Raw genomic sequence first — 17,707 nt, 5'->3', positions numbered from 1 at the left:
GCTCTGGCTAGTCTGAAAGATAGATTGCAAGTCAAATGAATGCAAAGATCTCTGACATCAGCCTCAGTGCTCTGATAACAGATTAAAGGTATCAGCTATGAGGAGTTCCTTAATTAGCAGGACCTGGCATGAAGCAGGACATGCTATATATCAGTAGGCATTCTGGGATCCTGAAGGATATATTTAATATGTTTTGTGACACATATACGTTTATTTTTTGAAAACAATGACAATAGGAGAGTGTCTTTTTTCTAGTCTAGCCAAAGGTTTGTCAATTTTATTTATCTTTCCCAAAAAACCAACTTTTCTTTTTGTTGGTCTGTATTGTTTATTGTTTTTTAGTCTCAATTTCATTTATTTCTGCTCTAACCTTTATTGTTTCTTCTACTAATTTTGGATTTGGCTTTGGCTTGTTCTTGCTTTTCTAGTTCCTTGAGGTGCATAATTGGGTTATCCACCTTTTTGATACAGGTGTTTATTGCTATAAACTTCCCTCTTAGTACTACTTCTGCTGTATCCCATAGATTTTGGTGTGTTGTATTTCCATTTCCATTTGTTTCAAGACATTTTAAATTTCCTTCTTAAAGTCTTTATTGACCCATGGGTTGTTCAAAGGCATGTTGTTTAGTTTCCATGTGTTTGTGAAGTTTCTGAAGTTCCTCTTGTTATTGATGTCTAGTTTTATTCCATTGTGGTCAGAAAAGATACTTGATATGATTTCTTTATTATTATTATTATTATACTTTAAGTTTTAGGGTACATGTTCACAATGTGCAGGTTAGTTACATATGTATACATGTGCCATGCTGGTGTGCTGCACCCATTAACTCGCCATTTAGCATTAGGTATATCTTCTAATGCTATCCCTCCCCGCTCCCCCCACCCCACAACGGTCCCCAGAGTGTGATGTTCTCCTTCCTGTGTCCATGTGTTCTCATTGTTCAGTTCCCATCTATGAGTGAGAACATGCGGTGTTTGGTTTTTTGTCCTTGCAATAGTTTACTGAGAATGATGATTTCCAATTTCATCCATGTCCCTATAAAGGACATGAACTCATCATTTTTTATGGCTGCATAGTATTCCATGGTGTATATGTGCTACATTTTCTTAATCCAGTCTATCATTGTTGGACATTTGGGTTGGTTCCAAGTCTTTGCTATTGTGAATAGTGCTGCAATAAACGTACATGCGCATGTGTCTTTATAGCAGCATGATTTATAGTCCTTTGGGTGTATACCCAGATACTTGATACGACTTCTACTTTTTTTAATTTGTTCAAAGTTGTTTCGTGCCATAAGATGTAATCTATTCTAAATCATGTTCCATGAAAAGAAGGTACATCCTGCAGCAACTGGGTGAAATGTCTGTAAATGTCAGTTAGACCTATTAGATCTCATATATAGTTTAACCCTGGTGTTTCTTTATTGATCTTCTGTCTAGATAATCTGTCCATCACTGAGAGTGGAGTGTTAAAGTCCCCATATTATTATTGTATTGGAGTCTATTTCTGCCTTCAAATCTATTAATGTTTGCTTTATATGCTTGGAAGCTTTTGTGTTTGATGCATAGATATTTATAATTGTTATATCCTCTTGCTGAATTGACCCTTTAATAGTTAGTGACCTTCTTTGTCTCTTTTAACAGTCTTGATTTGTAGTCTATTTTGTCTGATACAAGTATAGCTACTCCCTTTTTTTGTTGTTTCTAGTTGCATGAAATATCTTTTTCCACTCTTTTACTTTCAATCTATATGTGTCTTTGTAGGTGAAATGGTTTTCTTGTAAACAGCATATAGTTGGGGCTTCTTTGTCCATTCAGCCACTCTTTGACTTTTAATTGAAGAATTTTGTCCATTAACATTCATTATCATTATTGATATATAAGGACTTACTACTGTTGCCTATTTTCTGATTGTTTTGTAATTCCTGGCCTGTATGCTTTCCGTTGAGAAGTTTGTTGCCAGATGAATTGGAGCTCCTTGATATGTTACTTGTTTCCTTTCTCTTCTTTTATGATTCTCTCTTTGTCCTTGACCTTTGAGAGTTTGATTATTATATGCCTTGGGGTACTCTTATTTGGGTCAAATATGTTTGATGTTCTCTGACCTTCCTGTCCTTGAATATTTATGTCTTTCTCAAGTTTTTACAAGTTTTGTTATTTCTTTGAATAAACTTTCTACCCTTTGCTCTTGCTCAACTCCCTCTTGAATATCAAAATTCTTAGATTTGATCTTTTGAAGTAATTTTCCTTATTTTGTAGGTGATCTTTATTACTTTTCATTCATTTTTCTTTTGTCTCCTCTGAGTATTTTCAAATAGCCTATCTTCAATCTCTGATTCTTTCCTCCACTTAATCCATTCTACTGTTGAGAGCTTATAACAAATTGTTCAGTTTAGCAAATAAATTTCTCAGTTTGAAAAATTTCTATTCTTTTTTTGTGTTATTTCAATCTCTTTATTAAATATTTCTGATAAATTTCTGAATTGCTTTTCTGTGTTAGCTTAGAAATCACTGAGTTTCCTTAAGCCACTATTTTGAGTTCTTGGTTAAAAAGTTCATATATCGCCTTCTTGCCTTGCTTTTCTTTTTTTCTTTTACTTTAAGTTCTGGGATACGTGTGCTGAACGTGCAGGTTTGTTACATAGATATACATGTGCCATGGTGGTTTGCTGCACCTATCAACCCTCCATCTAGGTTTTAAGCTCTGCATGCATTAGGTATCTGTCCTAATGCTCTCTCTGCATGCATTAGGCATTTGTCCTAATGCCTTCTTGCTAAGGTCAGTCACTGATTCCTTGCTTTGTTTGTTTGGGGAGATCATGGTTCCCTGTTTGCTGCTGTTTCTTGTGGATGTATATCTATGTCTTTGCATTGAAAGATTAGTTTCTATTCCGGCCTTCTCTGCCTAACTTGTTTTGGTTTTTATTGCATATATTTGGTTAGAGGTTCTTTACTGCTAGGTCACTGCCTCCTTTTCAGCTCTAGGTGGTGCCTTAAGCCCAGGTTTCACCTTACACTCCGAGCACAGCTCTTCCTGAATAGGAGAGGTTCCAAAGGGAATGTCCTGGCATTGCAGGAAGGCCGGCTAGGGGTTTTTGCTCAGGGGATCTGTGGGATGGATCTCCTACAGCATGGTGCTGCTGAACAGCCACTCTGATTTGGCATCTCCTTTGGCAGAGTTACGGAGCAGAGCTTCCAGGGCTGGGGATTGTAATCCCATCTTCCCCTTTTGTCTCTGCCTGTCCTCAGGGATATTTCTCTCTTCAGGCACTCAAGATACTTTCTACAGGTTAAGAGAGGGACAGGTCTCCCACCAGGAAACCCAGCCTCATGGGAAAACTGATTGTCCACATCAATCTCACTTTCTCCAATATGGAAACAAGTGAGGCCGGGCGCGGTGGCTCACGCCTGTAATCCCAGCACTGTGGGAGGCTGAGGTCGGCAGATCACAAGGTCAGAGATCGAGACCATCCTGGCTAACACGGTGAAACCCCGTCTCTACTAAAAATACAAAAGTTAGCTGGATGTGGTGGCGGGCGCCTGCAGTCCCAGCTACTCGGGAGGCTGAGGCAGGAGAATTGCTTGAACCTGGGAGGCAGAGGTTGCAGTGAGCTGAGATCCTGCCACTGCACTCCATCCTGGCGACAGAGCAAGACTCCATCTCAAAAAAAAAAAAAAAAAAAAAAGAGAAAAGAAAAAAGAAACGAGTGACCAAGTGAGTTGGGGGAAAATTTTCTGTGGACTTGGTGCCCAGTAGAAAGGGGAGTCTTATTTTCTTACAGTCTTATCAGTGTTTTTCTACTCCTCTGTGACCCCAGGAACCATCTGTCTTCATACTTGAGTTCTAAAATACTTCTCGTGATAATCTTGGTGCTGTATATTTGTTTTTGGTTTTCTACAAGAAGGAATAAGAACAGCTTGCTTCGACACTGCCACTTTGAAACCAGAAGTCAGACTGGCTGATCTTTAAGGTCCCATCTTCTATCACAATTAGTTTTGCCTGTTTTTGATCTTTATATAAGTTGAATCATTTGTGTTTGCCTTCTCAAATACACTTCTCTGAATGATGTGAGGTAGGGTTCAGCAGATTAACTGAGTACTATTTATTCAAAAGACCATCCTACAGTGCACTGCACTACAATGTAGTAACATCTTTGTCATAAATCAAGTGATTATATATGTGTGGGTCTGTTTCTGTAATTTCTTTTGTTTCTTTCATATATATTTCATCTCTTGTGCCAACATTTCACTGTTTTAATTACTGTAACTTATAATAAGTTTTGATTAACTTTTGTATATCCTTTAGCTATATTCTTCAAGATTATTGGCAATTTTTAGTCCTTGCATAAATTCTAGAATTATTTTGTCAATTCCACAAAAAAACTTACTAGACTTTTATTGGGATTACACTAAATCTATAGATCAATTTTGGGAAAATTGGCATCTTACAACCTAGGAATATGGTAACTCTTTCCATTTACTTAGGCCTTCTTAAATTCAATAATGTTTTATAGTTTTTTGTATAAAGATCATGGTCATTTTTTGTTGAATTTATTCCTAGGTATTTATTTATACTAGTGTAAGTGATACTTTCTAAAATTACATTTCTAGTTGTGTGTTACTAATATATAGAAATACATCTTTGTATGTTGCACTGGTATTTAGCAATCTCAGTGAATTCATCTATTTCTTATAATTTGACGATGGATTATTTTCGTTCTCTACATACATAATTATGTCATCTGTGAATACAAAAGTTTTTTTCTTCAATCTTTATACTTTTAATTTCCTTTTCTACCTGTATGCCTTTCATTTTCTTTTTTGCCCTTATTGTCCTTTTGAAGGCCTCCTGTACAATGTTGAATAGAGGTAGTCAGAACAAGTATCTTTGTTTCTTCCCAGTTTTAGGGGTAAGCTTTCAATATTTCACGACTAAGTATAGTGTTTGCTATAGGTTTTTGCATATACTCTGTATCAGGTTTTAAGAATTTCTTTCTATTCCTAGCTTGCTAGGTGTTTCTTTTTTAATCATTAATGTATACTGAATTCTAACAAATGCTTTTTTTATATCTATCAAAATGATCATATACTTTCCTTTATTTATTTATTTTTATTTTCCTTTAAGTTCTGGGATACGTGTGCTGAACGTGCAGGTTTGTTACGTAGGTATACATGTGCCATAGTGGTTTGTTGCACCCATCAACCCGTCATCTAGGTTTTAAGCTCCACATGCATTAGGTATTTGTCCTAATGCTCTCTCTCTCCAATCATATGCTTTTCTTTATTTTGCTAATGTGGTGGATTACATTGATTTATTTTTTCTATTGATTGAATTTTTTCTAATTAGGGCCATAAGTTGCTACTCTTCACATGCCTGGTAATTTTTCATTGGATGTTAGACATTACAAATGCTGTGTTGTTGGATGTTTGGATTTTGTTGTCTTCCTTTAAAGAGTGTTGAGGTTTGTTTTGGCAGGCAGTTACAGGTGGATTAGATCTACCTTTCTGATGTTTGTTTTTAAGCTTTGTTACACAGGTGTAGAGTACCTTTACTCTAGGGCTAACTTAGCTCTATTACCAAGCTATGACCCTTCTCTGGCCCCTGTTGGATGCCCCAGGTTTTCAATGAAGTATTTCTACTTGGGTTGATATAAATTAAAACCTTTTCTATTGTATGAGCTCTAGGAATTGTTTAGTAGAGCTCCCAGGCAGTTGTCCTTTGACCTCATGAAGTTTCACCCCATGCATGTACAGATTAGTATTCAGCCAAGACTCAAGGGGACCCCTCTTTAGATTTCTGGATCCCTTTCTTTGTGTAACTTCCTCCTTTTAGTTACTCTGCCTTACAAATTCTAGCCAGCACAGTCTTCCCAAGTTTCTGTCTCTTGAATTCAGTGAGACTGATGGGCTTCTATTTAGGTTCCCCCTAGGTAAAGGCAAACTGTGCTGCTCTTCAAAAATTGCCTGTAGGCGAAAGCCAGGGCAATCACAGGGCTAACCTTTTTTCTTTTCTTCCTCTCCAGGATGACGAAACTATGCTGCCTGTTGGTCAATGTCTGAAAATAGTTGCTTCATATATTTCATATATTTTGTCTACTTTTACTTGATTATAGTGGGATGTAACGGGATGAGCAGAAGTAGAAGTTGACTTTGTTTTTTTTTTCAAATATTAAATTAAACTTACAATCCAAATCTTTTTTTATAAGTACTATATTACGTTTGCTAGTATTTTATTTAGCATTCTTGCATTTATGTTTATGAGAAAGATTGGTCTATCAGAATAATAATTATTATTATTGTACCATACTTGTTAGGTTAAATATCAAGATTAGAGTGACTTCATAAACTGAATTGGGATGTACTTTTTTTTTTTTTTTTTTTGAGACGAGGTCTCATTCTGTGGTCCAGGCTGGAGAGCAATGGTGCAATTTTGGCTCACTGCAACCTCCACCTCCTGGGATCAAGTGATCCTCCCACATCAGCCTCCCCAGTAGCTGGGACTACAGGTGCACACCACCATGCCTGGCTAATTTTTGTATTTTTTGTAGAGACAGAGTTTCACCATGTTGCCCAGGCTGGTCTCAAACTCCTGGACTCAAGAAGTCTGCCTACCTTGGCCTCCCAAAGTGCTAGGATTACAGGCAGCAGGGTGTTTTTGTTTTTGTTTTTTGTTTTTTGAGTGCTCTATTTTTATTTACTGGAAGTGTTTTTTGTAACTGATATTATTTCTTATTTAAACACTTGGAAAAATTCAACAGTGAAACAATCTAAGGCTAGATTTCTTTGTGGGAAGATTTTAAATTTCAGATTCAATGTATTTATCAATGTAAGACTACACTATTTCTTCTTGTGTTGGTTTTGGTAAGTTGTGTTATCTTAGGAATTTGTCCATTATAAAGCTGAATTTTCAGATTTATATTGGGAAAAGTAATATATAATATGTTCATAGCACAGCTTTAGCTATATCCCACACATGCTGTATCACATTTTCATTAACATTCTGTTCAAAATGTTTTCTAATTTCCATTGTGATTTCGTTTTTAACCTATGTTTTTTCATTTTCACTGAAAATGTTTTAGAACATTAATGGAGATGATGGTTGCACAACATCGGGAATGCACTAAATGCCACTAAATTGTTCACTTAAAATGAAAAATTTTAAATTTCATGTTATTATTCACTTTAAATTGGTTAGTTTTATGTGAGTTTCACCTCAACAAAAAATACTTTTTAAGAAGTGGGCTGCGTGCAGTGGCTCACGCCTGTAATCCCAGCACTCCGGGAGGCTGAGGTGGGTGCATCACCTGAGGTCAAGAGTTCGAGACCAGCCCAGCCAACATGGTGAAACCCCATCTCTACTAAAAATACAAAAATTTGTTGGGCGTGGTGGCACATGCCTGTAATCCCAGCTAGTTGGGAGGCTGAGGCAGGAGAATCGCTTGAACCCGGGAGGCGGAGGTTGCAGTGAGCCAAGATCACGCCATTGCACTCCAGCCTAGGTGACAGAGCAAGGCTCTGTCTCAAAAAAAAAAAAAAAAAAAAAAAAGTGGATTATTTAATTTCTAAGCATTTGGGCATTTTTCTTCTTTTTGTTATTAATTTCTAGCTTCGGCTGCATGCAGTGGCTCATGCTTATAATCCTAGCACTTTGGGAGGCTGAGGTGGGCAGACTGAGCCCAGGAGTTTGAAACCAGCCTGGGCAACATGGCAAAAGTTTGTCTCTGCAAAAAATGAAAGAAATTAGCCAGGCATGGTGGCACATACCTGTAGTCCCAGCTACTTGGGAGGCTGAGGTAGGAGGATCACCTGAATCCAGGAAGGTCGAGGCTGCTGTGAGCCATGATGGTGCCACTGCACTCTAGCCTAGGCGACAGAGGGAGAGACCCTGTCTCTAAAAAAAAAAAAAAATTCTAGCTTCTCTGCTGCAGTCAGAGAACCTAGCCTGTATTACGATAATCCTTTTAAATTTTTCATGACTTTTCCAGTACCTGTTCCACGTACACTTGAAAAGATTGTGCTGTATATTCTATAGTACTTAGGTATATATAAAAATTTGGCCGAGTTTGTTAATCATTTTGTTCAAATCCCTTATACTCCCTCATGTTTCGTGGGTTTTTTTTCTGTCTGCTTGTTCTATCGGTTATTGTTTCATGGGTTTTTTTTCTGTCTGCTTGTTCTATCAGTTACTGTGAAATGTGTGTTTTTAAAAAAATTCAGTGTAATTACAGGTTTATTTCTATTTTTAGTTCCATCAAATTTGCCTTGTGTATTTTGAGGCTGTGTTATTAAAAGCATACAAACAAAATTATACCTTCCTGATGGATAGTCTTTATTATTATTATTATTTACAACTGTCTGTCTTTAACTCTCAATATGCTTCTCATTTTAAAATCTACTTTGTCTTATATTAGTATAGCTTCACCAGCCTTCTTTTGGTTGCTTTTTGAATGGCATACTTTTTCCACTCTTACATAACCTTCTTGTGTCTTTGTATTTAGGATTTTTCTGTTGTAAGCAACATATTGTTGGGCTTGGGATTTGATTGTACCTACTTACAAGCTAATAAGTTATGCATTGCTGGCAGAAGGCATAAGACTCCTGGGTGATAAGCAGAAGGCTCACTGAGCACAGTAAGTAGCATGAGTGTCAGCATGTTTGCCTCTGTCAGTTCCTCCTCCCCAAGCCCTACAGAGGCAATGTGGAGGGTCCAGCTGAAGGCCTGAGTGCTCAGTGGATTGTGTTACAGGAGAGAAATAATGGGCAATGCACCACTTTTATAGCAAGCATCAAACAAGCCTGCTCTTTGTCCCAGAAGGAGACGTAACCTCATCCCTCAAGGTTACTTGCTGCAAACTCAACCCTATGGAGAAATGGCCTGAGAAAAGAGCAGCCTTGTGTTGGCACACCCTACAGGAGCCTGGAGGGGTACTCTATGATGATGAGCTGATTTCTTCCACTTTGACATTCTGTCATATTTTGCTTGATGTATTTCAAGACTATGTTATTCGATATATACAAATTTAGAATTGTATTCCTGGTAGATGGGCCTTTTCATCAATAGCAAATGTCCTTAACTCTAGTAATGGTTTTTGACTTAAAGTGTACCTTGTCTTACATGACAATATAACTACCCCACTTGTCTTTTGGTTAGATTTTTCATGGCATAGGTATTCTCATCCTCTTGCTTGATCTTTCTGTTTCTTTATATTTAAGGATTTTTTGTAAGCAACATATATAATTAGTCAAGCTATCTTTGTCTTTTAATTAGAGTATGTTTGAATTTTATGTAATTACTGGTGTATTTTGATTTACTTTAACTGTTTTATTTCTCCATGTTTTATGTTCCTTTTTCTCATCTTTCTTGCCTTCTTTTGGATATATAAAGGAATTTTAATTATTCCATTTTCTCCATTCTATTAGTTTGTTAGTAATTCATTCTTTCACCAGTGAGCCTGAAGATTACAGCAGGCATTGTGGCTTATTGCAGTCTACTAAGAATGGATACTTATTTCACTTCCCAGATGATGCTGCCGATGCTAAGACCTTATAAAACAACTACCTTGGCCACTGCTTTGTGCAATTGTTGTATAGAGATTTTTCTACCTTTTTTTTTTTTTAGACAAAGTTTTGCTCTTGTCGCCCAGGCTGGAGTGCAGTGGCACGATCTCGGCTGGCCGCAACCTCCGCCTCTCCAGTTCAAGTGATCCTCCTGCCTTAGCCTCCCAAGTAGCTGGGATTACAGGCACTCACCACCAAGCCCAGCTAATTTTTAGTATTTAGTAGAGACAGGGTTTCACCATGTTGGTCAGGCTGGTCTGGAACTCCTGACCTCAGGTGATCCACCCACCTCAGCCTCCCAAAGTGCTGGGATTACAGGCATGAGCCACTACACCCGGCTCATGGCTGTAATTTTCCTACCTTGCAATCAAAACATTATTATTGTTTTATAAGCTAATATTCATTTAGATTCACCCTTTCCAGTGCTCTTCATTCCTTCCTACCATTTTGTGCTTCCTTCTGGATAATTTTCTTTCTTTATGAAGAATTAAAGCTTTTAAATGTTTCCTTTCGTGCAAATGTGCTGCTGACGAATTCTCTGTCTGGAGATGTCTTTTTTTCACCTTTAATTTTGAAGGGTATATTCACTATGTATAGAAGTCTAGATTGTCAATTATTTAAGCACTTAAAAAATTGTCAGTTTATTGTCTTATGCCTCTGTCTGTCATTGGAAAAGTCAGCTCTCAGTCTTTTTCTGCTCCTTTGAAGATAATGTCTCTTTTCTCTTGCAGCTCTTTAAAATGTTTGTGTTTGAATTTTTTTTTTTTTTTTTTTTTTTTTTTTTACAGAGTCTCACTCTGTCTTGCAGGCTGGAGTGCAGTGGCACAATCTCAGCTCACTGCAACCTCTGCCTCCCCAGTTCAAGCGGTTCTCCTGCCTCAGCCTCCCAACAAATAGCTGGGATTACAGGCCTGTGCCACCACATCTGGCTAACTTTTTATTTTTTAGTAGAGATGGGATTCCGCCATGTTGCCAGGCTGGTCTCAAATTCCTGGCCTCAAGTGATCTGCCTGCCTCGGCCTCCTAAAGTGCTGGGATTACAGGTGTGAGCCACTATGCCCGGCCTGTCTTTGATTTTCCTCAGTTTGCCTAGAAGGTGCCTAGATGCAGTCTGTGTATTTTCGTCTCACTTTTCTTCCAGCACACCAATCCCCTCTTCAGCTCTGCTCTGCTTGCTATTAAACCCATCTACTGAGTTCTAATTTTAGTTGTACTTTTCATCTTCGTAATTTTCATTCTATTCTCTTTTAACAAATTCCAATTCTTTGAGCAAACTCTTGTCACCAATTTTCTTGAGCATATTGATTACAGTTATTTTAGTGTGCCCAATTACTCCAGTATCTGGAGTTGTCTGTTGTCAGATTTTTCTTTCAGTCCTGTATCTTGCTATGCCTGACAATTCTTTAATGAATGCCTGACATTCTATCTGAATCATTGCACAGGCTCTGGATGATGTTTTCTCCCTCCAGACAGGATTTACCTTCTTCTTTTGCAAGGAGCCAGAGGCAGATCATGCCAATCCATTTGGGACCATGCTCCCTCCCTGGCTGGTTTGCTGTCTTTGAGAAGGTCCATCTAGCTCTGGCTCACCCTCTTCCTAAGATGTACCCTTGTAAAGATCCCAGCTAGGGGCCTGGGATATTTTTCAGGTCCTCCTTGACAAGTTCTGAACTCAAGTTTTGTCTCCATAACATTATGAGACTGCCTGAAACCCTACTTTGCCTTGCACCCACTTTCTGTTTGACTTTCGAGCCTCTTGTACAATTTAATCAGAAAATAACTTGAAAACTGATGCTGATGTTGGCCTCACATTTTTGCACCCCTCTTCTCTCTGGCTTCTTGATTTTCTACAAGTCCTAATTGCCTTGGCAATTTCCAACTTTAATTTTTATCTTCTTAGACACATCAAATTGTCTAAAACTGCTTTAAAATCACCATTATACTTATGAGAAAACTTCACTAAGCCACATTTGTCCAAAGCCACAAAATTAGTAAGTGAGAGAACTGGGATTAGAGCTTTGACTCCAAAGTCTGTCATTATCTCGGCTACTTCAAAATATAGCCATTTTGTTGTGTTTACCTAGAAGGGTCTGGCTCAGAGTTGGGTTTTATTGTCTATGATGATATTAGAAAAGTTGCTTTATGATATTGAGAGTACAGTAAGATCATAAACCTACTTTCCTCTCTATTAAATGGAGATGGAGATGATAAACTCTTTAGTCAGTGTTTTGCTAATAAAGCCATAAGTTGTTTCATGCAGTTCCTCTTTGGTTTAGTCACCATGGTTGTTAATTTATTTACATCATTATTATTTAAATTTATTTAAGAATGATGTAATATTTAGTTACATCATTTTTATTTAAACATTTTTTAGTTCCTTGTGGATCCAAGGTCAGAGAAATCTTCATTTGCATTTATTCCTAATTTGTACCTAATTTGTGTATTTAATTTAGAACATAATAAGGATACATGCTCATGATCATGTTATCATTTATTGCAGGAAGAGTCTGTTCTCCTCTCGCACAAGAAGAAAAACCAAACAGACACTATTTCAACTTAGCAGGACATAGAGTTGTACCATTGCCTCTTGTTAGCCCTGCTTATATAATTCAGAAGAAGAGCACTTGCCACTGTTGAACAGACTTCTTCACAGAGGGCCTGGGTGTGCAGCACCCTGCCAAGTTTCCTATTAGTTATGGAGAAAAGCCATTTGTATTCTGAAATTGCAAATCAGCCAGGCAATCACCACACAGAAATAGCCCCCATGAAAATAAAGCAGTGCTATATTTGAAGCCTTAATCATGTGTATTTATAGACCTGAGTTTAGTTCTATTTGGAAAATTTCACATTATACAGTAACATTGTGATTACCAACATACTCAAAGGGTGAGGGGATGGGATGTTTGATCCACTTAAATTTTCTGAGTAATGAGGAGTTAGTCACAAAGAATTTTTTTGTCCACTCACTAGTGAATGCCTTTCAAAAATTGCTTTAGTCAGCTCAGAGGAGATCAGAAAGCCAGCTATGAGGTATTCTGAGTGGGAGAAGTAGGGAAGTGTGTTCTCGACAGATTCGTCATTGATACTTAAATACCCACCATGAAAGATTCAGTCTTATAGCTTAGGACCCTGTTCCACATTAAAATGAAAATTACTTGGGTTGGCTAACATTGCACATATTAGTGTTTTAGGACTTAGTATTAATAAGTGTATCAGGACACTTCCTGGGAGAAGATTTGAAAAGATAGAAGGTACTAGAAGGCCTTGGGTACCCGGGGTGAGAGAGCAGCGTTGACTGTTTCCCAAGTCTGCTCCGGGCCAGGCCTGTCAGCACACAGTCTTCCCTTCTTCGATGAACACGTGTCACTGATATTGATCAGCTGACCTACAACCAGCATTTTATTGGACCCCCTCAAACTCAGCACACTCAGAACGACTCATCATCTTCCTCACCCCTCACATCTGCTTTGCAACGCTCACTGTCTCCTCACCTCCTACTATTCATGCTTACGAGGAAAGGCACCAATGAACGAACATTGCAGGAGGTGAGGGAGGGAGACATTTGGAGACCTAGAGCAAGAGTATTCCAGGCAGAGGGAATGGCACCTTGAGGGCCCTGACACAGGACCTGGCCCAGGGTGTTCAAGGTGAATGAAGGGAGCAGTGGCAAGAGAGGAGGCCAGACAGGAGCTCTGTAGACAGCATTTTCTACTGTTCAAATAAGAAAACTTCGAGTTGTCCTTGTCTTCTTTCTCTGCCTCTATCCCCTCACTCAGTCTTTCCTCAAGTGCTCTGAAACATTCCTCAAAATTGTGACCTCCTCTCCATTCCCACTGCTACCACAATCAGTTCCTCCCAGCTGCTTTCCCTGACTTTGGCTTTTCCCTCCCAAATCTGTCCTCCATTTTGCTGCTACAGTTAGCCTCTCCAATCACGTAGCTCATCATGTTATTCCCCTCTTCAGCATCCTCAACGGCTCCCCATTATCTATGCTAGCACTTTCCAATCGGACTTTCTGCAAAGACGGAAATGTTCTGGAATCTGTGCGGTTCAGTGTCCACATGCGCATTTGAAATGTGGCTAGCGAGACTGAGAAATTAAATTTTAAATTTTATTTTAATTTTAGATAATTTAAATGGTTGCACGTAGCTAGTGGCTACATATGGCATTGAACAGCCCAGCACTGATATCATTTTTAATCTTTTGGAAAAGCCAGGTTTCCTTTCGAGACTCTAATGAGAGGTTCATTTTCCCTTAAAACTTCAGCTACAATACTTTTGCACGTATTCTAATGGTTTGTGAATCTATGGAGCCCATCTCTGTATCTGCAGTTAGGAACCTCTGGCCTAGAAGGTAATGTCTAAGCCCATTTTGGGGGCTCAAGACGGCACTTGGAAAATGTCCTCTGTCTTAAGCTAGATTCTATGAGCTGATTGTTCTGAGTGACAGGAAGCAGACTATTTGGAGGAATTAATGATGATCAGGAAAGGAAGACAGGGACCAGTCCCAGCAGGGCAGTATTACATGTCAGGTTGCACAGCATCTGGAGTCAAGGAGAGCAAGAAGACATTGGAAAATGTAATGGGGCAAGGCAACATCGTATGCCCTACCAGCTGCAAAAGAAGCGAGGTGGTTGTGCCGGTGCTGGGACACAATAGTCAACCCAGAGGGATCAGGCTGGAAGATGTTGGCCTCATTTCATGTGCTCTGTGCTGCCATCATGCTGTGCACATCCCTCCCTGGTCCCCAAATCCAGGATGTTTCCATATGGTTGTTCACATGGCTTCTTTTGCTAAAAAGTCCTTTCTTGCTGGCCTAGCAAACTCCTTCTACAAGGTCAAATTCATCCCCTCTGTGAAGATTTTCCCACCTCCCTTTCTTATGAAATCAGTCACTCCTCAGCTGTGCTCTCCCATGGCTGCCTCTCTCAGCCTTCCAGCCGCCCAGTGTGGATTAGTAGTTTTGGAGTCAGATGGACCTAACTCAAAAATAACTGAAGTAGCTCTGCCACTTGCTAACTGGGTGATCGTTGACCACATTGCTATAGTTCCCTCATCTGTATGATTGGGGTCATGATAGCATCTGTGAAGAGTTGTTATAAAGACTAAATATGTTGAGATATGGGAATTGACCAGTATAATGCAAGACATATAGTTGGACTCAATAAATAGTAGCTGTCATTACCATTTTTATTACTGTTATCATCTGGCTGGTAGCATTATCGCATGATGGTACAGTTAGTTGCTTGTGGATGTTCTTGTCTCCCACACAAGACTGCATTCAAGAGTAGCTTTCCTGTTTGAAGCAGCTTAGAAACCACTTGATATGAACAAGAGGCATATGCCTTGGTTTGCTTGTCCAAAAAGTTTCAGATATTATTTATTTGGCCGAAAATTTTTAGGATGCCCTTGCCAGGCATCGCACCCTTCCATTGGATAGAACCATAGTATAATAAATAGGGACCAGCATTTCACCTGCTTTGTGTGGTTTGAAATGTTCTAAAAGGTCTGGTCAAACATGTTCCTTCTCAGTCCCGGCATTGTCCAAATCCTCTGCTTTTGGCACACATTGATTTAGCAGACCAGTGCTGGAGAACAGCACGCTGAGGGAGGAAGATACAGAACAGGCATAGCCTGAGTGGGGAAAAGACCTGAGATGCCGCTGTTGCTATTGCTGCTGATAATGATGCTGAAGGTAATCGTGATGGTGATCATGATGGTGATGACGATGGTGAAGGTGAGGGTGAGGGTGGTGATAATGATGAGGATGAGGGTGGTGGTGAGGGTGATGGTGATGATGATGATGGTGATGGAGATGGTAATGATGGAGATGGTGATGATGGTGAGGGTGATGATGACAGTGATGGTGTTGGTAGTTGTGATTATGATGGTGATTGTGGTAGTGATGATGATGGTGGTTGTGACAATGATGTAATGATGGTGATGGTGATGATGATGGTGATGATTATGGTGATGGTGGTGGTGGTGATGTTGACGATTGTAATGGTGATGATATTTACTGAGCACTGATGCATCAGATACTGTGATATGTGTTTTATACAAATGATTACATTTGATGCAAACCCCATGGTACTATAATATTTTCTGTTATGCAAATGAGGAAATTGAAGCTTAACTTTCTTAAGGAAATTAAGAAACATGCCCAAGTTTTACATAGCTGGTAAGTGGTGGAAGCAGGATTTGTACTGGGATATTTGAGTACAGGGCCTGTATTTTGACTGGCTCATGCATGGAAGTGCTGCCCAGAAGGGTGGACTCTGGGTTTAGTGGAACAGGAGAGGCTGGTATGTGCCACTAGGAAATAAGACAGAGGCTCTGGGGATGTGGAGAAGGACCTGCTGAGACCATCGGTTGCACAGAATTTATTTTTGTCTATTACTGAAATACATGTGATGGTGAGCTGGCTCATTCTGGCCTCTTAAATGAGTGAAAGCCCTCACTTGGGTTTTGGAAATGTTTTTCTGGTGGACAGTGGTGCATTGACAGATCCTCAAATGTCACTGCTGGGCAAACAACATCTATCCTTTGGCACCACTGGCAGCATCAATGATGGACGAAATTTATTAATGTAGCATCCATGGTGCTCTTAAGACGTGGCTGCTTTTATTAGTAAAACATATAATGGGTCCACTTACATTCGTTATGAAGGAAAAATAAAAATAATTTCTCCTTGATCCTTTTGTATTTATTATTTTTTCAGAAATGACTAGAGTCTTGGCTTCAAAAAAGGATGAATGACTGCTTGGTGCTGACTCACCACTCAGCTGTGACTGCCTCTGGCCAAGAGGGAGGCTCAGGCAGGCATCTGCACAGTAGCTGCCTACCGTTAAGGTAGTGCTTGCTGGACTGTGACTGCTCAAAAGCCTCTCTTGCTTCTGACTCATGGCCTGGACTCTTCCATGGGTTCCTGTCTGCTTCTTATCAACGTTCACTGCAACCTTCCCTAGTCATAGGTTTCAAGCTTCTCCCTGCCCTCCCCAAATCCATTCCAGTCCCCTTGTCTTCACTGGCCTGTTTTCTCCTCCACTTACCATTACTCAATGGGGTAGAGAGTCAATTCTCACCTCTCTTTTCCTTTTCACTTTCACCGAGGCCCAGATGAAATGTTTTCCTCCTTCTTCTTGAGTAGAGAAGGTATTCAATAGCATTGTAGACTGAGAAGCCAGGAGGCACAAAGTCTGAATCCCAGCAGCCTTGATTTGATCAGATTTTTAAGGGCCATGCCAGCTCCAAGATGCTGTGATTAAATCTTGCCTGGAGCATTGAACAAAGAAAAACTTTGCCACTGTGGGGTCACTAAGACATCTAAAATCTGACCACTTGGAGGAAGGAAGTGTGGATATTGACAGAAATGTTTACATGTGGTGGGGAGCCATAAGAAAGCTTTTGAGCTAAGGCCACCTTCTTGGTGTGGTGGCCTAACTGTCCTAGGAGGTTGTCCTTTTCATTTCTTTTCAAGCCTGGGAAGCTAGCATGGCCCCACTTAACAACTCAGCAGGGGAAGTTTACCAATCATGTATCCATTTGTGTGGAGCATCTGAAGGATGCTGGCCATCCTGCAGCTGTATATGTTGCTTGGGTTTGGCATTAATCATTACCTAGTGAGCGCCAAACTCTCACTCACCTGAATGTGGCAATGTGCACAGACAAATCCATTTTTTTTCTTTTTTTTTGAGTCTCGCTCTGTCATCCAGGCTGGAGTGCGTTAGAGCGATCTTGGCTCACTGCAACCTCTGCCTCCCAGGTTCAAGTGATTCTCCTGCCTCAGCTTCCCGAGTAGCTGGGACTATAGGCACATGCCACCATGCCCAGCTAATTTTTGTACTTTTAGTGGAGACAGGGTTTCGCCATGTTAGCCAGGCTGGTCTCAAACTCCTGATTTCAGGTAATCCACCCGCCTCGGCCTCCCACAGTGCTGGGATTACAGGCGTGAGCCACTATGCTTGGCCCAAAATCTTAAAGATAGGAAATTTATGCTTGGGTATCTTTGCTTTTCCCAGGCATTTAAAATTATTTATTTATTCATTCATTCATTACCATATCTGGAGAGCCAGAGAAATGCAAAAACGTTGGTAGACTGCTGTCATCACCACCATCTCTAGAAAAGGTAAGAGGAAACAAATCTAAGG

The sequence above is a fragment of the Pongo abelii genome, chromosome 16, assembly GCF_028885655.2.
Source record: "Pongo abelii isolate AG06213 chromosome 16, NHGRI_mPonAbe1-v2.0_pri, whole genome shotgun sequence".
NCBI lineage: Eukaryota > Metazoa > Chordata > Mammalia > Primates > Hominidae > Pongo > Pongo abelii.
This window is presented reverse-complemented; position numbering follows the sequence as displayed.